The sequence below is a fragment of the Pinus tabuliformis genome, chromosome 3_1, assembly GCF_031772625.1.
Source record: "Pinus tabuliformis cultivar Carrire ecotype Pingquan chromosome 3_1, CPIR1, whole genome shotgun sequence".
In the NCBI taxonomy this organism is placed as follows: domain Eukaryota; kingdom Viridiplantae; phylum Streptophyta; class Pinopsida; order Pinales; family Pinaceae; genus Pinus; species Pinus tabuliformis.
The window spans coordinates 565,374,550-565,397,970 of NC_142301.1; positions in this window are offsets into that span (position 1 = coordinate 565,374,550).

Below are 23,421 nucleotides of genomic sequence, written 5' to 3' on the forward strand. Positions count from 1 at the left end.
TGGTAACTAGATGAATCTACAGAAGATATATCAGATGTGATAGAGTGTAGATGAAAGATCACAGTATAGCAGGTAAACAACAAAGGATTACAGACCAGTCTTCATAGAATGAAAAAGGAGAGGTATATGCAAGTTCGCCATTGACCAAGCCACGTATACACACAGGTTCACTATATACAAGTCGCATATACGTACACACACACTTTCACAAAAAGAAAAGAGTGTATACCTTGGAAAACTAAGTTTTTGGCTCGAAGTATTTGGTCCATGGTATTTTGATCCATGCTATTGGTCCAAGGTATCTGGTCCGAGGTATTGACCCTAGGTATTTGGTCCAAGGTATTGGTCCTAAGTGGTTTTGGTCCATGGTATTGAGAAAGACCTAAAACTATGAAAGGAGGAGAAGATCATTAGGCCAATGTGTTCAAGTATCAAATATATGATGAAGTGTGAGATCTAGTATGCAAGTTATTAGGTTATGGTGCATTGTTGGATCTGAACCAAGGATGAACCTTAGCGAATGATGAGGAAGTAGATCTAATGATGGATCAAGATCTTAAGGTGTAAAATGAACTATCATTATTTGTTTTTGCTCATGAATATTCTAGATCTGAATATTGGCACATATATTATTCTGTAAATGATATGATCTAGGTATAACTGAAGTCTGGAATAGCTGCAGAATTATGAATTAATGTTTGCAAATGTATACACTGGTTGGATTTGAGAAAAGCGCGTATACACGCAGGTTTGACACATGAAAGTAGCGTATACCTTATAAAATATGTTTTAGTTGCTGTTGTTTGTTGTTGTAGAGTTCTGGGTTCTAGTTTGGGTTCTAGTTACTATAGCTTGGTGACAGTATTTTGAATGATCAGATTGATGGGTTGTCAAAGTGATTGATTGATTCGGTTGTGGTTGGTTCAAAAGGTGATTCGTTGATGCGGATATATTTGATTGAATTTCACTTATGATGTTGTTGATGGATCAAGTTTGAAAATTTATGAAATGTGGTCCCTGGAGGAAGAAAGAAAGTCGTAGCCTTTTTTAGGTCGACACCTACGTACTAGTAAACGTATCAACTAGTATAAGAGCTAGGGGGTTGTAGCTCCCTTCTAGTAGTAGGTGGAAGACGAGAGAAGGTTGTAGCCTTCTGCAGGTAGAAGCCTGTGTACTAGTATAAGTCTACACCAGTACAAAATTGTAAACAAAATTTTCTTATTATTAAAAGAAGACAAAGATGACAGTAGTAGGAGGTTTTTACCCACATTGGGTTTCCACCTTTTATATTGGTGTTCATGTGTGATGCTTATGCTTTATTCTATTTTTGCTACACTCTCTAATTAATATCTGACATACTGGTTAAGGTTCAATACATGATAAATTGGGTAAATCAAAATTTCTCTGCATATACGCTGGTTGTTTTAATAACAGTCACGTGTACACGCTGGTTCACTTAGCTAAAGTAACGTATACAAATCTGACTATTGAAATGAAAAATTATTGAGTTACTAATACTGATTCACCCCCCCTCTCAGTATTATTTCCAACAGTTGGTATCAGAGGCAGGTCCTTCTGAAGAAGCTTGATCACTTGAAGGAAGATCCATCATCATGAGTAATCAAGAAAGCGGGGGATCTATCAGGCCCCTAATGTGGGAGAAACTTTGTTTATTGGAAGATAAGAACCACAACCTACCTTCAATCACTTGGAACAGATGTCCGGGAAATCGTCGAATGAGGATATATATTTCCATCAGCAATTCCTATAGATACAGCAGGTAAAAAGAAATATGAAACCAATGCTGAGGTTGACAATACTTTATTGGGAAGTTTGTCACAATCAGAGTTTGTCAAAGTTATGCAACTCAAATTAGCCAAAGCAATATGGGACAAAATCATTCTAAGCTACGAAGGAGAATCTCAGGTAAAACATGCTAAACTGCAAACTCTCAGAATTCAATATGAAACTCTTAAGACGCACAATGATAAAAGTATTGCAAGTTACTTCTTACGTATAGATGAGGTTTTTAATTGCATGAAAAATCTGGGTGAAGAGATAAAGGAAGCTACCTTAGTTGAGAAGGCTTTAAAATCCTTGTCTGCTAAATTTGAATCAAAAGTATCTGCAATAGAAGAAAAACAGGATCTACAGACTATTACTATGACACAACTTAACGGAATCTTAATTGCCTTTGAGATGAGAAAAGGAGGCCCATCAGATATGAGAGAAGCCGCATTTAAAGCTTCAGCAAAAGGAAAAGGAGACCTCAATGAATCAGGACATATTTCAAAAGAAGAAGATGAAGTAAACTTTGTCAAGAAGCTTCAACGGGGTTCTGGAATATTTAGAGGTAAACTACCTTTCAAATGTTTTTCCTATGGTAGAGTCAGTCATTATGCTGCCAAATGTCCTCATAAAGATAATTATGATAAAGGGAAGGAATCTACAAAATGGAATAGAAAACAAAGTGTAAGTAAAAAGAGCTACTATACTCATGAAGATAGCAATGGATTATCAAATAGTGATGAAGATGAAAATAGGAATGACTACAGAATTCTAATGGCTTATGAAGATGATAAATTTTTGGATGCTTTAGAAGAATATGAACTTCATGAAGAAACTTCTAAACTCAAAATCTGTTTAGAAGAAAAGAATATGATTATAAATAACTTGACATATCAACTTGCTGAAAGAGAAAAACACAATGAAAAACTAGAATGTGAAATTGTGGGTCTAAGAAAGGATCTTGAGAAAACAAAATCTCTCAATCTTAGATTTACTAAAGGATCAGAAACCTTAAATGAAATTATCAAAGTACAATGTTCTCCTTTGATAAAGACAGGTCTTGGATATACTGAAGAAGCATAGAAGCCATCAACCTCCACTAAAAGCTATCTTGATGCAACAAAGAACAGTGAACAATATGACAATCGTCAACAAAGGCATAAGGTAGATCACCAAGTAAATCAGGCTCAGTTTGCTCCAAGGATAAACAGAAGTCACAACCAACCTCAGGTAAATCATACTCAATTTGTTTCAAAGATGAATAGAAACTACAATCACCAGATCAATAGATTCGATAATTGCAGGAACTTCTTCAATGGTCAATGTTTCTCATGTCATAATTTTGGACACAAAGCTGCTCAATGTGTTGCTTACAACACCATCATGACTAGAGAAGCACGGAATCAAAGGAATGTGATAGGGATCAAGAAAAGTTCCTATAATAACTTTTCTCTTCTTGAAAATGAAATAGAATGCTCAATCTGTAAAAAATTTGGCCATGAAGAATCTGAATCCAGGAGTAAATTTCAGCAAATATCTCAAAAGGAGAAAACTCCATTAAATCCCAAAATATGGAGAAATAAAGAACCGCAAATAGAGAGATGTGGTATAGCCTTGTATGCAAAAGGACAAGAAAACTAGTGGTGCATCGACAGTGGATGCTCAAAACACATGACAGGGGACAAAGAAAAACTACACTCATATAATACCTTAGAAAAGGAAAAAGAATGTCTCATTTGATAATGACACTCTTGCTGTCATAAAAGGTAAAGGCTCTGTTTTCTTTAAAGAAATAGTTAAAGCTGGGAATGTTATGTATGTTGATGGTTTAAAGCATAACCTATTGAGTGTAAGTCAAATGTGTGATCAAGGAAATGAAGTGGTGTTTTGATCAAATGGATGTGTTGTTCGTGAGCTTGATACAGGAGAAATCGTGATCAAAGTTACAAGCAATCCAAATGACCTATACTCAAGGGACGACAACAACAGTACTATCTAAGAAAAATGATGAAAACTGGCTATGGCAGAGAAGATTGGGACATCTAAGCTTTTCTCAAATAAGAAAAGCATGCAGATTCCAGGTTGTTCATGATCTTCCAGATATTAGCATTCCTGAAAATACTATATGCAAATCATGTCAATTTGGTAAGAAAACCATATCTCACTTCGTCGAAAAGGAAGGGTCAACTAGTAAGCCTCTTGAACTTGCTGATACTGATTTATGTGGACCATCAAGGAAAAAGTCACCTCGTGGAGAAGAATACTTTATATTATTCATTGATGATTTTTCCAGAATGTGTTGGATAGGTCTTCTAAAGCATAAAGATGAAGCATTTGAAAAGTTCAAAGCCTTCAAAGCTTTAGTTGAAAATGAATCAGATTTCAAAATCAAATGCCTCATATCTGATCAAGGAGGAGAATTTACCTCGGATGAATTCTTTGACTTTTGTGAACAACATGGAATAAAAAGGCAATTCTCCACCACAAGGACTCCTTAGCAAAAATGGAGTGGTAGAAAGGATGAACATAACAATTCAACAAATGGCTCGAGCTATGCTAGATGAATCTGGAACTCCTGCAACATTCTGGGGTGAAGCTGCATTCACCGCCGTCACTATTCTCAACTAAGCAAATGTTTGGGAAAAAATCACTCAAACTCCACATGAACTTTGGTACGGTAAGACTCCTACTATAAAATACTTCAAAGTTTTTGGAAGCAAATGTTACATCAAAAGGACTGATGAAAAACTTGGTAAGTTTGAACCTAGAGCAGATGAAGGTATTCTTCTTGGCTACTCTTCCCAAAGTAAAGGATATAAATGTTATAATAAAAGACTTGGGAAAATTATTGAAAGTATTGATGTTGTGGTTGATGAAGCATTCAAAAATCCAAAATAGATAAAAACCGAAGATTATGACAATGAAGAAGATGAGGATCATTTTCCCACATCAAATCATGCTGATTCTGAAGAAGAAACCAATGAAGAACCAGAAGAAGAGATAACAGTAGAAGAAAAGACTCCATCTAGGTATGTTCAGAAAAATCATCCAGAAATGAAAATTTTAGGGGAAAAAGGGGCAGGTGTGTAGACAAGAAGAACTATTGCAGAAGCCTCAAGCTATCTAGCATTAATGTCTTCCACCGAACCTCAAAACGTAAATGAAGCATGCAAAGATGAATGTTGGGTCAAGGCCATGAATGAAGAACTTGAGCAAATTGAAAAGAATAATACTTGGGAATTAGTTCCTAGACCTCATGATAAAAATATCATAGGAACTAAATGGATATTCAAAAACAAGCTGAACGAAAATGGAGAAGTTATTAGAAATAAGGCCAGACTTGTTTGCAAAGGATATGCTCAACAAGAAGGTATATATTTTGAAGAAACTTTTGCACCTGTTGCTAGACTTGAAGCCATAAGGATGTTTCTTGCTCTTTCTAGTTTTTAGAAATTCAAAGTATACCAAATGGATGTAAAATCTGCCTTTCTTAATGGAGACTTAGAAGAAGAAGTCTATATTGAGCAACCAGAAGGATTCATTCTTGGAAATGATGCAAAACTTGTAAGCAGAATCAGAAAGGCTCTCTATGGTCTAAAACAAGCTCCAAGGGCCTGGTATTACCATCTTGAAAAATATCTCCACCAACAAGGATTTTCAAAGGGATCAGCAGATAACAATCTATATACAAAGATTGACAATGATAAATTGCTAATAATTGTTGTTTATGTTGATGATATCATTTTTGGTAGCAATGAAGAATCCATGAGTTGGAATTTTGCTTCAGTAATGCAGCAAGAATTTGAAATGTCCTTACTTGGTGAGCTTACCTATTTTCTTGGTCTACAAGTTCAACAAAATAAAGATGGTATTTCTCTGTCACAAACCAAATATCTCAAACAGATCTTGAAAAGGTACAACATGGAAGATTATAAACTAGTATGTACCCCAATGGTAATAGGATGTAGTCTTAGCTCAAACGATGAATCAGCAGCAGTACATCAACCAACTTACAGATCCATGATTAGAAGTATTCTTTATCTAACAGGTACCTGACCTGACATCATGCATGCAGTAGGAATAGCTGGAAGATTCCAAGCAAATCCAAAGGAATCACACCTTTAGGCAGTCAAAAGGATTTTCAAATATCTTCAAGGAACACAGAACTTTGGTTTATGGTATCCAAGAGATACAGATCTTACACTTCACACATATACAGATGGAGATTGGGCAGCAAGTGTTGATGACAGAAAAAGCACTAGTGGTGGTGCATTCTATATGGGTTCCAGGTTAGTGTCTTAGTTTAGCAAGAAACAAAGTTCAATTGCATTATCTACAGCTGAAGCAGAATACGTGGCTACTGCATCCTACTGCACACAACTACTTTGGATGATGCAAACCTTGCAAGACATTCAGATCACATGTACTCCACATCTCCATTCTATGTGATAATACAAGTGCCATCAGTATTTCAAAGAATCCAGTCATGCACTCCAAGACCAAGCACATACCCATCAAATATCATTTTCTACGTGAAAAAGTGCTTGAACAAAAGGTCAAATTGGAGTATGTTCCCTAAAAAGAACAGGTTTCTGATATATTCACTAAACCACTTCCCAGAGAGACATTTGAATATCTCAGACAGAAGCTGGGAGTAGTTGCTGCATCATCCTACTGTTAAAATCCATTTTTTTTAGAAAGGTTGTTATACGCGAGTTTCATGAAGTGTAGTCGCATACATACGCTGGTTTCTATGGGCATAGTTGTGTATATGTTGGTTTGAGGAAAAGCAGTGGGCCAAACTCAGGAGAAAGGGGTCTGATATGGTTCAGTGAATTATCTGCTCTGTTTGATGATGGTTACAATCTGTTGATGACATGTGGAAATATGTTGGTTCTCATAAGTTGTTGATAACTTGATGTATATTTGATTGATGATGATGCCTTGATAATTCTTCTGATATATGCAATGATCAGATCTGACAGTGAACATCTAGCACAGTTTCAGGGGGAGAATATGCTTCTAATAATGCATTATTGGCATTATCTTAGAAGATCTTGGTACAGATCCGCATGGTTGTTGTGATTCAGGTGATTCTTTTTTATGGACATAAACAAGTTGATGGTCTAGATGCTATTCACAGATGCTTATGGAGAAGATCATATATGGTGTATGATAGTTGCTGATGACTATCATGGTCTTGTTTAGATTTTTGGTCTCTGTTATAAATATCATGTATATCATTCAATGTAAAGGTCATATCAAGACCCATGATGTAATAATTTTTCTCTTTCTATTTTAGCCTTTTGATGAGTCCCTTTTGGTCATATGATGTAATCTGTACCCCCACTATGCATGGGAAGGATGATGTAATAATTGCTATATTTCAATCATGTATAAACAATTGGTATATCCCCACTTGGTTGGGTGGATGATTCAAGTTTGGTATATCCCCACTTGGTTGGGAGAATGGATGTATGTATGAGTCTTTGGTGATAGGGAGGTCAAACTCACTCAGTTGAGTTATAGAAGTCATGTCATTTTTTCTTGAAAATATTTGTAGACTCTGCATGTGCTCAGGGGGAGCAAGGATGATACAGTACATCTCAGCATGAACAAAGGGGGAGTTCAATCAGAGAATTCAGCATGTGCCTAGGGGGAGCATGATCAATATTCAGCTATTGAAAGTCATCTTGGTCAGCCCTTTGCCCTTGATGTCAAAGGGGGAGAGTGACTTGGTGTTGTTGTTGCCATCAAGTCCAAAGGGGGAGATTGTTGGCATTATAATGTATGTGTTGTACTTGATGGCAACCCACTTGTAGTAGAACAACTCACTTGTATATGGTAACTAGATGAATCTACAGAAGATATATCAGATGTGACAGAGTGCAGATGAAAGATCACAGTATAGTAGGTAAACAACAAAGAATTACAAATCAGTCTTCATAGAATGAAGAAAGAGAGCTATACGCATGTTCACCATTGACCAAGCCGCGTATACACGTAGGTTCATTGTATACAAGTAGTGTATACGTACACATGCACTTTCACAAAAAGAAAAGCATGTATACTTTGGAAAACTAAGTTTTTGGTCCAAAGTATTTGGTCCAAGATATCTGGTCCGGGGTATTGACCCTAGTTATTTGGTCCAAGGTATTGGTCCTAAGTGGTTTTGGTCCATGGTATTGAGAAGGCCTAAAACTGTAAATGGAGGAGAAGATCATTAGGCCAATGTGTGCAAGTATCGAATATCTAATGAAGTGTGAGATATAGTATGCAGGTTATTGGGTTATGGTGCATTACTGGATTTGAACCAAGGATGAACCTTAGCGGATGATGAGGAACTAGATCTAATGATGGATCGGGATCTTAAGGCATAAAATGAACTATCATTATGTGTTTTTGCTCATGAATATTCTAGATCTGAATACTGACACATATATTATTCTGTAAATGATATGATCTAGGTATAACTGAAGTCTGGAATAGCTGCAAAATTATGAACTAATGTTTGTAGATGTATATGCTGGTTGGCTTTAAGAAAATCACGTATACACGCAGGTTCGACACATGAAAATAGCATATACCTTATAAAATATGTTTTAGTTTCTGCTCTTTGCTGTTGCAGAGTTTTGGGTTCTGGTTTGGGTTCTGATTACTATAGTCTGGTGATAGTATTTTGAATGATCAGATTGATGGGTTTTCAAAGTGATTGATTGATTCGGTTGTGGTTGGTTCAAAAGGTGATTGGTTGATGTAGATATATTTGATTGAATTACACTTATGATGTTGTTGATGGATCTAGTCTGAAAATTTATGAAATGTGGTCCCTGGAGGAAGAAAGAAGGTCATAGCCTTCTGTAGGTTGGCACCTACGTACTAGTAAACATATCGGCTAGTACAAGAGCTAGGGGGTTGTAGCTCCCTTCTAATAGTAGCTGGAAAATGAGAGAAGGTTGCAGCCTTCTAGAGAGAGAAGCCTATGTACTGGTATAAGTCTACACCAGTACAGAATTGTAAACAAAATTTTCTTATTATTAAAAGAAGACAGAGACAACAGCAGCAGGTGGTTTTTACCCACATTGGGTTTCGACCTTATATCTTGGTGTTCATGTGTGATGCTTATGCTTTATTCTGTTTTTACTGCACTGTTTAATTAATATCTGACATGCTGGTTAAAGTTCAATACATGATAAATTGGGTAAATCAAAAGTTCTCTGCACATACCCTAGTTGCTTTAATAACAGTCACGTGTACACGCTGGTTCATTTAGCTAAAGTTGCATATACAAATCTACCTATGGAAATGAAAAATTATTGAGTTACTAATACTAATTCACCCCCCCCTCAGTATTATTTCCAATAGCTGAGTTTCAGTGGCTTACTAGTCTGTGTTGGTCAACTTGTTTGCTTCCCACCCATAGGCTGACATTTTAGACTTAGTCATTTTTTGGCTAACGTGCTCACCTAGAAAATTGCACAATTCTAGAGGGGAACCAACATTCCCTCCATAAATTGTGCAATCCATTTGGGCTACCTTCTGGGGTTTAGAAATGCGCAATCCATTGAGGCAACCTTCCCTCTGGAAAATGCATGGTTTAGCCCAACACTGGGCTTCAGCTCAGAAAATGTGCAATTTTGACTGCTAGCCAGGGCTTCAGTCCAGAAACTGCGCAATTCATGAGGGATAGCTAGTCTTTCTTAGCCCAATAATTGCACAAATTTCATCCCGAGGCTTGCGGACTGTTGCATGTGTTTTCACATTGATGATTCCCCCATAGAACTGAGAAATCCTAATTTGCATGCATGGTTGATGTTTCCCGAAAATGCAAAAAACAAAAAGCAGAAAAGAATCCCTAGATTTTAGGGATCCATTTTTAGCAGCTAGAGGTTACATGCCAAGACTGTTTTAGGAACTTCCCACCAAGTTTTGCTTTTTCCTATATTTTTGGCATGCATGTCATAAGCCTCATTCTTATCAAATTTATTTAATCGACGTTGCACAACTCATTCCTCACATTGATCTTGGAGCTCTGATATCCCACATCGCATCTAGGAGTCTTCGACACATTCATCTCAGCTTTTTCCGGGTAAGTCTGTTCTTCATGTATTTTACTACTTTCTTGTCACTTTGTGAATTTCTCTTTGGGTGATGTTGTTTGCTTCATTTTGTTGAATTCCTATTGTTGTTTTAATGCATGTTATCTTGTAGAAGCATTGTTTCAAGTTTTTCATTGCATCTCATTGTTGTCGCATGCATGACATTGTTTCTACACTGACGGTCATCGTTGTGGTAACTCGCTTCACACACATGATTTTTTTCCCATTTTTTGAAACCTGCACTCACTGTTTTCTTGCATGATCATTCACTCTTGTTTTTGTTGAGCTTCACCATGCATTCAAAACTTTTCATGTCTTCAGTTGCCCATCGGCGAGTCTGGGTTGCCTTGGCCTGGAGCTTTCCTTCCCCAGCTAACAATGCGCATTTATGAGATTTAAGTCTCTTCCTTCCCTCCATAAACTATGTAAAGCTGGCCAAACACTGGCCTGCAGGCTTGTTTTGCATAATTCTTGGAGGCAATGCCATGTTGGCCCCAGAAATTGCACAATGGGGTTTGTTGGGTTTGCATGTAATTATTGATTGAAAGTGCACATTGTGTAGTTTCAATCCTCAGCAGGTTAGGATGGACTGTGCAGTGTTTAGTTATAGTAGTCAGTCAGCCCCCTGACAACTTGATCTATGCCTTGCACAATTTTGGCAGTTAGTCTCCCAACCTCCTAGTGAAAATTATGTAATCTTCCTAGTCAGTCACCCGAGTATGTTGCATGTTAGTCCTCAAAGTTGTTTTTATTTTCAACTGAAAGATTTCTTTCCATGAGTGTTGATATGTCTCTAGGTATCACAAGTGTTTTTCCATCTCTCAGCACTATAGGTACAATGGCCTCCAAGAGAGCAGGTTTAAAGGACACCGTCGAGAGCACAACTGGAGATGCAGTTGAACAAGTGTCTATGACCTTTTCTATCTACTAAGACATCAAGTTGTTCATAGACAAAGATATCATATTGAAATGTAAGTACATCAATGATAAATTCTCATGCACATTTGAGGAAAATATGGAAGACTGCAGGGTCTATGTCAACATTATCAATTCTAGCTTGTACCGGATTGCATGCAGGTACCCCGTGTTTCCATGCGTGGACATGATCCACTGGATTTTCTCACATACTGATCCCAAGACAATGGTGTTGAGCAATGCCAGTGCAACAAAACTTTCTACCTTCATGGCGAAGGACTTTTAGGATATGTATTACTTGCCATAGCTGGTGATCACAATGGAGAAACCCTTCAGCAGACCCAATAACAATGCAAACTCAAGAGATATCTTGGAGAATTGGGTGAAAGAGCCAACCAAGTTCAAGACAACGCCTAGCTAGGTTTACAAGATTAAGATACTGTGGAAGGCATATCAGTACTTGGTCATCTTTGCATGTCACTTATATGGCCAAGAGAGCACAAATACCTTCCTGCAAAGTTGGGTGATCGCATTGGACCAACTAGCCAGCAAAAGAAGACCTTGCAACTGGTCCGACATGTTGGCTCTTAGGTTGAAGGAATAGGTGATAGAAGCCCGACATCCACCCAAGGGTCAGAAAGCGAAGATATACATGTCCTCTTACATACTGGATGTAGTTTGTACTCATCAGCAATTCCCAAGCTTGGGTTGGGCATGGAAACCTTCGGAATCCTCTGTACACACTTATTGAAAATTGTTCTTCGAATGCAGCTTTGTGGAGTTATGATATGGTTGTAAGACCAATTTTTCACCCTGGTGTACAAAATGATATTTGAGAAGGATCCACCTTGCATGTCATAGGCAGGGATGGAGGCATTGATCAGAATAGCATATTGGTATTACTCACCCCTTGGCACCTTCATACGGATGTAGAACACAGACAAGCTCATCATGCAAGAGGTGTCATATCACATCTTGATAGCATTGTTAGCGAGGCTGTATAGGAAGAAGAAGGCACCTTGGCTCACTCTTCCTTTGTGGATTAGGGTGTATGAGATTTATAATCTCGAGCATGTTGAGGCCAAGATGAAGGAGTTCAAGAGATTCACCTTTAGCACCAAAAGTTTCAATCTGTATGACCTGCATTGCTTGGTAAAGGACCACTGTGCAAGAGTCCAATTTCCTTTGATCCATGGGGTGTGTCATTGGCCTGAGGAAGACCCATGGAGATACTATTATCACTCCTCTAGGCAACATCATCATTAGCAGCAGATGGTAGAAGTCTTGTGCGTGACAAAGGCAAGAGGAAGGTTGTTGACAATGCAGAGGTAGAGAAAAGATGCAAGTTCAAAGCAGATCCACTTATGTTGAAATCATCTTTGAATATTGAGGCTAAGAGGCGAAAACATGACAAGAGGATCGCACAAAGGCTAACAGAGAAACAGAGGATGGCAGAAACAAAAAAGGAGTTACAGGAGTTGAAGTGACAACTCTGGGAAGAATAGGAGATGCACAAAAGAAAGAAGGAAGCGCAACAGAGACATGTACATAAGGAGGCACAAAATGCACTGATTGATGAAATTACACCCATAAAGGTTATAGACTCATATGAGTAGCTAGCACTGAGAAAAAAGGGTGAGTAGTCGCAGGAGCAGGACTTAGCTCAAGAGATCGAAAAAATGCTAGAGTAGATGGACATGGATATGGTCCAACCAAAGTCAGATCAGGATATTAACCTCATGTTGTGGAACCAAGATGTCACCCCACCAGCTTCACCAGATCTGGAAGCAAAGCAAGTCCCAAGCGATCAAGGAGACATAGAGATCCTTGAAGACAATACGAAGGTAGAGATGCGCAACATATCTTTCGACTAATCACAACACCTAGTTGTGCAGTCGCACAGAGTGCCCACTCCGGATGTTCACATATCTCCTACATAGTTTGAAGAACAATTGATCATATCCAATGTGCACAAGAATCCAACAACATTCGTCGATGCTACTAGAGAATATGATAAAGCCACTAGCTCGAGTGTTAGATTCTTGATCGCTACGAACGTGCATATGGCTAAGGAGTTACAAGCAGACAAGTAGGGATGAGAATAGGTTACAAAATTTTCTAGAGTAGAGTTGAAGAGAGCGATACTGGATGAAGTATTGTCTCTTGAGACAGTCATACGGACATTGTATTCTAGATTCGTCACCGTGCATAAGTCAGTTGTCTAACTCAACAATTGACAGTAGTGTTCTGCTAAGAGAGCGCACATCTTCTCAAATCTACATACTATTGTCGATCACATGCAAACATGGACAATGAGATATAAAAGATCCCCATTGCACTTGCCAAATATGATGAAGCCAAAGGTGGTAGAGTTGAAGGCATGCATCTACAGTCAGATCTGGAACAATGAGGAACTCTCGTAGGTCATCACCAATTTGTAGGCTTCATATGGACGAGTATTCGGAATAATGGATGTCATAGTCTACATGCACGCGATCCCATCCATTGGCGGACTCACCGAGGTGAATTCAAATAACCAAGTTCGACTAGAGTTGGACATGTAATTTGATGAGTTGATGTGCATAGCCACCAACATAGAGTTGGAGATCAGCGTAGACACTATGGATCAGTATGTCGCTGGTCTGACTGTACTCAAGGGTATGATGCGCATGTTATCAGACAAGTTGGATAGAGGTGCCAAATTAGTGTACCCAAATGCAATGGAGGCAAGAGTGCGCTTTCAGTAGGAGGTCACCATTTAGCACGTGGACACTATAATGGACTACCAAGTGTGGCATCAATTCGCCACTGTCAATCATCGTGAGGATGTCGAACAGTTGGTCTTCCCACAATTGTCCGAGTCTTAGTAATGGCTTGCATGGCTTACTCAAGCCTATTTTGTCTCACATGGGTACATGTGTAGATTGTAATGTAACATCTTGTAAAAGAGAAAGACTAAGTGTCGATGGTAGAGTGTAACAGTCATGTAGTAGTTGAAGAGCCATGAGGGTAGGTGAAACATTACAAAGGGGAATGTCAAGGGTCACCCCACCCTTTTCTATTTATAGAACCTCATAACTCATTGTACAGGATTTTGGGAGCCAAGCTTCCTATAGGTGTATCTTAGAGAAAGGTTGGAGTGTATTATAACAAGCCTTGGCTTCTCCATAGTGTAGAGCTAGTATATCTCTTTGGAGAAGTAGGTGGAAGTGATTGTAATGTTCCGTTTTCGGCCCTAGCGGTTGGTCATAATTGTATAGATGATTGGATCTTTCACTTTATTAATATAATAGAGCCAACACATTTCATGCATATGTTGTTATTGTATTTCAATTGTCTTGATTACTCTAATGATATATGTAGTTGTTGTTTACACATGTATGTATGGACTTTTCTGTATATGTTTGTATGAATCTTATCGAAATGTGTTGTTGGTATAACCATCACTTTGGATCGTTGGCTAACCTACTTTCCAGCTTGTGATGTTTTGATGTTCGTGTATTCCCTTTCAAGCTGCGTGCTACCATAGGTTTCCAAGGTGTGCACTCATTCCCTCGTTCTGTGTGTTAGATCCATTCATGCACCTTCCTTAACTTGTTGGACATGTTAGACCCTTGCTACCAACAAGGACATCTTACTCACCTCTGGCGCAACTGTGATCAAGGCGATACCGTACTACGCCACTATTGGGACTCCTACACCAAACGATCTGAGGTTTAGTTAGGACTTCTTATTGGGGAGATCCGTTGAAATGTTGGCAGGTCCAGCACCATCAACACAGTGATGGTAGTAGATGGGAGAACATCCAATGGAGGTAGTGTTGGAAAATCAAAGTAATTATATTAGGGTTTGATTATCCTTTCTTGATCATTACTTATGAGTCTGTTGGCTTCCTTTACTTCTTTATTGTCTTATCATTCATCAATAAATAACCATATTATGTGTGTATGAAGATCACAAAACAAGAGACACAAGATATAGGCACCTGCTAGGGAAAAACCCCACTCAAGGGGACAACCGAGTCAAGATAATTCTTCCTTTCAAAAGTATTCTTTGAGTCTCTTCACCCTAGAAAAAGACCAGACTTTCCCTCCACACCAAGTTAGCCTCCTGGAGCTTCGACCCCTTCTAGCAACTTCGACTAGGCAGTAGCTTTTGACAACAACAAAACTTATGAGACTTCGATATCCCAATCTAGACCATGAAAAAGTGAGAGAGAGAGGCACAAAAATTTCAATTTTTCCTTTCTCCTTAGACTTCCCCAAACTCACTTTCACTTTGTTTTCCTGACAAAAGACTTCGCACTCTTTCCCAACTACAAGATAAATTTTCACTTTTTCGCAACTACAAGAGATTTCGAACTTATGTGAGATAATGATGCTCCAAATGAATTCGATGAGCTTGATTTTTTAGGCTTCTTGTGAGCTCAAATTAGGGTACTTGAGCAGACTTGATCTTCTTTTAGGTTGACACGGTGTGGAGGTTACATAATTCATATTTGACTCAATACTTAACCTTTTTCCATGATTCAAAAGCCCATGAATGATCTCTTTAAAAGTACAATTAATCTATTGAATCATAATTAATCCTAAAAGTCCTCAATGGGGACTTTGTCCTAAAACATGGTGACCCAAGCATGAAACCCATGCTTTAATGAGTCACAATAATAATAATAATAATTATTTTCTTTATTCTTTTGATAAGGGCATTACATGATGACTTAAGTACATTAATAAATATTGAACATGGTTACATTTTCCAACACTCCCTCTTAACTAGGGGATATTCTTATTTTACAAATACAATGGAATATCTCAAACTATATGAACCATGAAGAACTTCAGGCACCACAATGCCATGGACTAGATTCCTAGAGGTACGTGGATTAGGAAGAGAGTTAGTGGCGGGGATGCACTACATACCTCTTGTGAACTGATGGGCAATAGGGTGCAAGGCCCTCAAATGATCATATGTGACATCGTAGAGAGGAGCTTCCTCCCCTACCTGGGTGTCCTTGAGTGGAGGAGGTTGGGACTCCACAAGCTAGAGATTCCCAAAAGGTGAGCCAAAGGTAGGCTGAAGAGGCATTTTAGGAAAATCAGGATGGGGTTTATTGCTAGCTAGATGGGAAGTTTACATGCGAGGGCGTGTGTTAGAGTTGGCCATCAGGCCCTCCTTCTAGCACCAAATCTGTTGACGAGCAGTAATTCACTGCCAACAACAAGGGTATTTCCCCAGTGCACAATCCCAACTAGACTCTACACTGTTTGATTTACGGATATCATCTGTCTGTCGGCCTGACTACGTACAAGTGGTTGAGGTTTGATTCAGATGAAGTGTAAATCTGAGTAGGCAGAACACATAAAATTCAACAAACACAAGAGAGTAACTAATGAATGTTCCTTAACGTGAATACTGTAAAATGCAAGATTAGAACTTCACAACATGAATCTTAAGTAAAGCATTGTTAGAAAAACTACAAATAAGATCACACATATATAAACAATACACTTAATGAGTACGAACAAGTTCAAGACAACTAGGCTTTAACAAACACAAGTGAGTGCACAGCCTACAATAAAATAATGCCAATATCAATACAACAATTCATCGATATAAGCATAGAGTTAGCATATCATATACCATCCAAGTGTTGCAAACGAGGTTCATAGCACATAAATATACACGAGGAGACTGCACATCAAAAACTCATAGGAACGTTCAATTCATCGAGCTAATAATATACATGGAATTGCAATATAACTTATTCATCCAATATAATAGTGGAAAACAACTATTACTCCTTGTATTTATTAGAAGAGCACGAGTTCTCACAAAAATATGCACCAAAATAAGTCCCAAGCTAAAAGACTTTTACAATATGACATGAGGGTGTATTTAAAGAAAAAAGGGTGACTTTTGGTCTAAGCTTGACCCTTGGAATTCCTCATGACCTGTCGATTACCTCATGACATTTAGACTTCTCGATGACTCTTCAGGTCCCTACTTTGCCATATTCTATTCTATCTTGTTATTCCTAACAAAATGAGAAAAATATATCTTATCAACTTAACAATAGACAATTCTAGAATGTCTAAATGTAGCTACTCCATGAGGTAAGTGCACCAGATATTGTATTCAATAGCTATGGGGGCTATCTTTGGTTGTTCCACATCATGCCTGTGCAGATATTCAAGGGCGTCTAGGATGAGAGTGATTTTTTTGATATTAACTGATTGGCTAAGGTAATCAACTTTGTGTACATTCTCATTGTTTTCACCAGGTATCTTGTGATGTTCTCCTTTGTAACCTGCAGGTCATTTGAGTTGGAATCTTACCTATAGGTATAAACAAATTCCTGAACCTGTTGTGAGATGTCCTTTTGTGTCCTTACTTGTCCAACTGACCCAATAGAAGGAACCCCATGATTCTCAACCATTGACTCCAAACCACTCAAAAGATGTATGTAGGAAGCCAAACATTTATTTACCTCTCTGACTACTTTATCTTATGATTTGATCTTGATGCAAAGTTGGACTTTGTGGTTTTGTGTGGTGATATCATCTTTCTTTGGGAGTACTGTCGGTGCATCTGGATGCTTGGTGGTCATCTTATGAATGTTATCCAAAGTTGTGACAGCCTCCTTTAGCATTGAATATCTTTCTTTTGTGTTAGTTTTTATGGCTAGAATTGGGGCCACATTATGATGAAGTTTTGACATCTCCTCATAAACCATCACAATCGCTCCCCTAAGGGGTTTCAGCTTCATCACTGATAACGGCCTGTAACTCCTTCATTCTAGAGTGAATCAAATGGAGTGCTATATTTTATTCTTCCATCCTCCTTTTATGTTCTTCTACTTTTGCAGCCCTCTGCTCAGATGCATAAAGCTTATTTTGGAGTTCCACAAATTTCTTTCTCGTCCTGCTAACATTCAGCTCAGTCGTAATCGCAAAAGTAGTCATAATGGAGGCGATCATCTCAGGATTAACTATTGTATCTAGGACAATTTCCTTCTTCCTGGTCACATATAGAGGCTGTGTAGGGTTCCTAGCATAACACTTTCTTCTTTCCTACATGATCTTGAAATTAACCTAATCAAAAGTGAGTTTGGTCAAGTCCAACACTTCATCTTCAGCCTCATCAGGAATGCCTAGTTCCTTGAGAAGAATATTTCCTCCAGTGATGGGAGTAGATGAAGGAACATCCATCGAAGGCAATGTTGGAAAATCAAGGTAATTATATTAGGGTTTGATTCTCCTTTCTTGATAATTACTTGTGAATGTGTTGGCTTCTTTTACTTCTTTATTATCTTATCTTTCATCAAGAAATTATCATATTACGTGTGTATGAAGATCACAAAACAAGAGACACAAGATATAGGCACATGTTATGGAAAAACCCCCCCTGAGGGGAAAACCCAGTCAAGATAATTCTTCCTTTAGGTAGACGAGGAATGACCTGTTGTAGAGTTTTATGAACCCAACGTTTCGGACTACCAAGTGAGTCCATCATCAGGGGAGGATGCGTCAATAGATATTCTTAAGATCTTAATGATGTATCCAAGAGCTCTAATTAGGGTATATATATAAGTTATTAAACAAAAGAAATAAGAAAATAGGTCGGCTCTTATCTTTTTATTTAATTAATTAATTAAATTATTTATTATTATTATTATTATTATTATTTTTAATTAATTAATTAATTTACTCAAGGGGATAACTTAATCTAATAATTTTGTTATTTATAGAATTAATTATTATGTTTATTAATTCTATTTTAAATAATTGGTTCAATTGATTCATTAATTTGTTTAAATAATAAATTAATTTGTTTGATTAATCAAATTAATTAATTTAATTATGTTTATTCATTTATTTACATTATTAATTTATTAATTTGATTAATTAATTCATTAATTAATAAGTTTATAGGGATAAATTAATTACTTATTTTTCTATTAATTACTTTCAAAAGTATTTTTTGAGACTCTTCACCCTATACCAAGACTAGACTTTCCCTTCACACCAAGTCAACCTTGAAGATCTTCGACCCCTTCTAGCAACTTCGACTAGGCATCAACTTCTAGCAAAACACAGCTTCCAACAACAGTGAAACTTAGGAGACTTTGATCTCCCAATCCATACCATGAAATAGAGAGAGCAGAGAGGCACGAAAATTTCAATTTTTCCTTTCTCCTTAGACTCTGATGAGCTTGCTTGTATAGGCTTATTATGAGGTCTAATAGGGTCCTTTAGATGAAATGATCTTATTTTAGGCTAACATGGTGTGGAGGTTACATAATTCATATTTGACTCAATACTTAACCTTTTTATATGATTCAAAATCCCAAGAAGGGTCTCCTTAAAATTATAATGGCTCTATTTACTCATAATAAATCCTAGAAGTCCTCAATGGGGACTTTGACCTAAAACAAGGTGACCCAAGCATGAAACCCATGCTTTAATAAGTCACAATAATAATAATAATAATAATTTTCTTTATTCTTTTGACAAGTACATTACATGATGACTCAGGTACATTAATGAAGACATAACATAGTTACATTTTCCAACACTCCCTCTCAACTAGGGAGGTATTCATAATTTTCAAATAGAATAGAATATCTCAAACTATATGAACAATGAAGAACTTTAGGCACTGCAATTCCATGGACTAGATTCCTGACCAAGGAAATCTATCCATGTGGGACTAAGATGGACTCAAGCATTCAGCCCCTATAGGAACCATTAGGATTACTTGCTAACCATAAACCCATAAGTCTAGGTGTGTATCCAAAATAGATCTCAATAACTGACACCACGTTTCCAACTTCGAGACCTAGATATCAACACAAAGTGTCAGCCATATGTCTTCCTAGGAAATACTTCACTCACAAAGCCTCAACACCAACCTCTCCCAATAAAACTGATTGGTAACTAGCATGCTATCAAAACCTTCGTCATATTCACCTGTACAAAGACAGCCCAATCAATAATACTTTCATATTTACATAGTCATATACAAAACTTCGGGGTCTTCCAAACAACATGATGTTGCTTCTCAAATTTTCATAGAGGACTATAAATTGAATATTTGATAGAATATTCCTTAATCATACATTTTTCCTCCTACTTCATATGTAGAAACCTATTCTTCAATCAGATCCTACTTTTCTTCTTTCAATAGCACCGTAAAATGCATTATCCAATTTCCTTCTCCTGCTCATGGCCTTCACTAAAAGTTACAGTTGTTAGTCTTGGTATAGTGCATGACACATCAAGTAGAATCATATCTATCACTCCCTCTTAAATAAAGAGGATCTAATCATTCCTATACAATAAATATTCTCAACCATCATCTTATCCTAGGGATATTCCTTCCATTCAAGCTCCCTCTTAACCTAGGGATATTTTATCCAGACTCACTCTTAACTTAGGGAGTTCTACTTCATCTTTTCATCATCGTAGAATATTTCGTGGCTTCCTGTTACGTAGTATTTTGTCACACCTCTCGCACTTCCATGTGACGTACCTTGAAGTGCTCGAAATATGACCCTCATACAATGTACTCATCTAGATATGCAACTCAGATCCTCCCTACGACATTGATTGGAAAGTGCCTTGAGCTTCCCCTAAAGGAAATGACTCTTAAATCCTAATTTGAGAAACATCACCCTTATGAGACTAAGAACCATGATGGTCATCTGTTGCACTATGCCAGACCCGCAATGATCGCAGAAAGGCAATTTTCCTAAATAGGATGAGAAGCTTCGTGATTTGGAAGCTTCCAGAGCGATGAGCTAGAGGTTGTTCGGTGTAGATGAGGTCGAATTCTCCCAGCTTGGCCTCTTGGTCTTATCCCTATGAGCTACCTCCTTGAGATAAAGGCCTAATTATATTTTTGGAGAGGTCCTAACTCCCTTTCCCAACCTATATATTCATCCTCTCCCATTCCCAAATGGTTGGTCAGGTTAGAGGCTGGGTTGGTCTATGTCTATCTGCACCTTTATGCTAAGCTTGTGCCTAGAGGCTATTCATTTGACTTGGTGAAGGTGTGCTTGGAGATTTCATGGTTTGGACTTGGATTACCATTGAAGGAGAACCTTTCAACATAAAGGCTTTGGTTGTAAGCTTCCCTTTATTTCCTAATAATATATAACGGTCGGTTCATCTTCCCAAAAAATATATGTTCATGTATTATTTAGCTTGACATTCCTTGATCAGTTAAGTAGGCTGTTATTGGATTTACTATTCATTTTGGCATGCTTTGTTGTCTCTTCTTCAGTTGTGCAAGTACATAAACACTGAGAGAAGCAGGAACAAGTGCGTGACACAAGCAGTTTGAGATCCTCAACAAAGGAAATTGCAGTAGCATTAGAACGAGGCAGGCCATCTCTTTCGTTATTCTTTCCAGTTGTAACCTAGGAAGATGTCTAGTTCATTTTCACCTCAACTACTAGACCCACTCATTAGGTTAGATGGATCATCTCTGTCCGCAGAGAGGATTAACCTTGTCAACACTTCCAACCATTTCATCAAAGTTACTATCATCCTCATCATGCTTATCAACGATCATCTTCACCAAATTGAAGGTTGTGTACCTGCACAACTTTGATAGAAAGTACAACCAAATCTATAGAAACATGAAGTTAGTCATATCAGAATTATGGAAGCATTTCAACTTTACACATTACATACCCAGACTTAATTATACACAAGAGACATATACTCTTCAACATATTGCTAGGGAATGTCATAAACCCTAGACTACTTCATAACAACTTTCATTCCATCTAGGGCTTCAATGTTCCTTCTGAAAATATGACATACCTTACTTCAAAATATAGCCAACACTGGAGATAATTCAAACAAATATAGATCTAAAAAGCATCCAAATTTCATATGTTAGAATTCTCACTAGGGGTTCACACAAATCCTAGATTTCATACAAAATAATCAATCAAAGTTAGTCACAACTTAGTCGTTAACTTGACCAGCTTCCACTAGGGTTATTTCCAAGCCCTATATTTTTTATCAATCATCAAATCCATCAAAAACTGAAATTTCAAAATCTGTCACAAATATCAAATCATCATCAAATATTTTTACTTAACTAAGGTTAAACTCAAAACCCTAGAATTCCACTTTCACAATTTCAAAAAATGTCAAATTATCATATTTCATAGATTTTACTTTGACTAAGGTTCAAATCCAAAACCCTAGAGTTCCATTTTCTCAGTCTTCAACAATCATTAAATACATAGATCTCGTATTGTTATATGACACACACTAGAAAATGTTCCTACTAGGATTTAGCTGCAAGATCCTAGACCTTCATTTTCGACAATCATTTAAATATATCTCATATTGATATATCATACATACTAGACAACTCAAGTTCACTAGGGCTTAGCTACAAAACCCTAGACTTTCAAATATCATCATCCTAAAATTCCAGACAAGGACTTCCAATAAATCCTAAAACTCATGAGCATCAACGACTAGGTCAACCCATGTATCTAGGATTTCATAATCATTCATATTCATATCAGATGTCTAGTCACATTAATACATTTGATCTAGACCAAGCTAGGGTTTCAACCAAAAGGACATACGTATATTGTTGAAGAAAGTGTAACTAAGTTCGGTCTTGATAAATATAAATTTGATCTTTGTAGTTGTAAAAGAAAAACAACTTTGTCATTATCATGAATGGGTTTCTTGCCCATTTGATAGGTCAGACACATGTTTAAGTGTTTCTAGGAAAGTCAAAGAGTAATTGTAATTGTTAAATACCCATGTGGGCATGTTACACTATGTAAATCTATTTATTAGAGTAAAAAAATATGTCAAAAGAGATCCTCCAGATAAATGACAAGTCTCCTCTTCAAGTCAGCGCAAATAAATGAATTTTTGGTGCACTTAAGGACATGTTTGCCTCACTAGCTCAAGTTGGCCCAAATAGGAGGAAAATACTCCTATATATAGGCCATTTCGATCTCACAATTAGACCATCAAGTGATCTTTATCAGCGAAACATAGAGTTAATAAAGAGGTGCGAAAAAGGAGTAGAAAGGTACTTCTAGGGAAGGGAAGAAGAAAAAGTAGAAGCCAAGTTTGGGAGGACTGTTTTAGGGCCTAATTTTGTCACATGTGCTAAGAAATGAGGGAATTTTTACAGCCACATCAGATCCTCAAGGGCAAAAACATAATATATTTCAACTGGGCTAAGAAGATACTCCACATAGGCATCCATCTCAAGCGAAGGAGCTCCCTTGGAGAAATTACACAGGGTCTGAAGCCCTAGATCAACGACTTGTGTGAATAAATCAGATCTATAGTAGGGTTAAGAGGATCAATGTCTAACTCAGAGATACAATAGAAGAAGAGTCTCATTATCAAGCTTAAGTATCGAGGAGAAGGAAGGTTGCCAAACAAGGTAGAGAAAGAAAGGAAGACACAAAGAATAGGTATCCAAGGAGACCTAGGGTTTCTGCAGTTGTTAGAAAAAGAGTGAAGAAAAGAGCCATCAATTGCCGAAAGAAGTGTGAAGGAAGAGATCACAGTGTAGTGCAGAAGAAGTATTTTATTGAAGATCATAAGGGAAGGTACAAAAG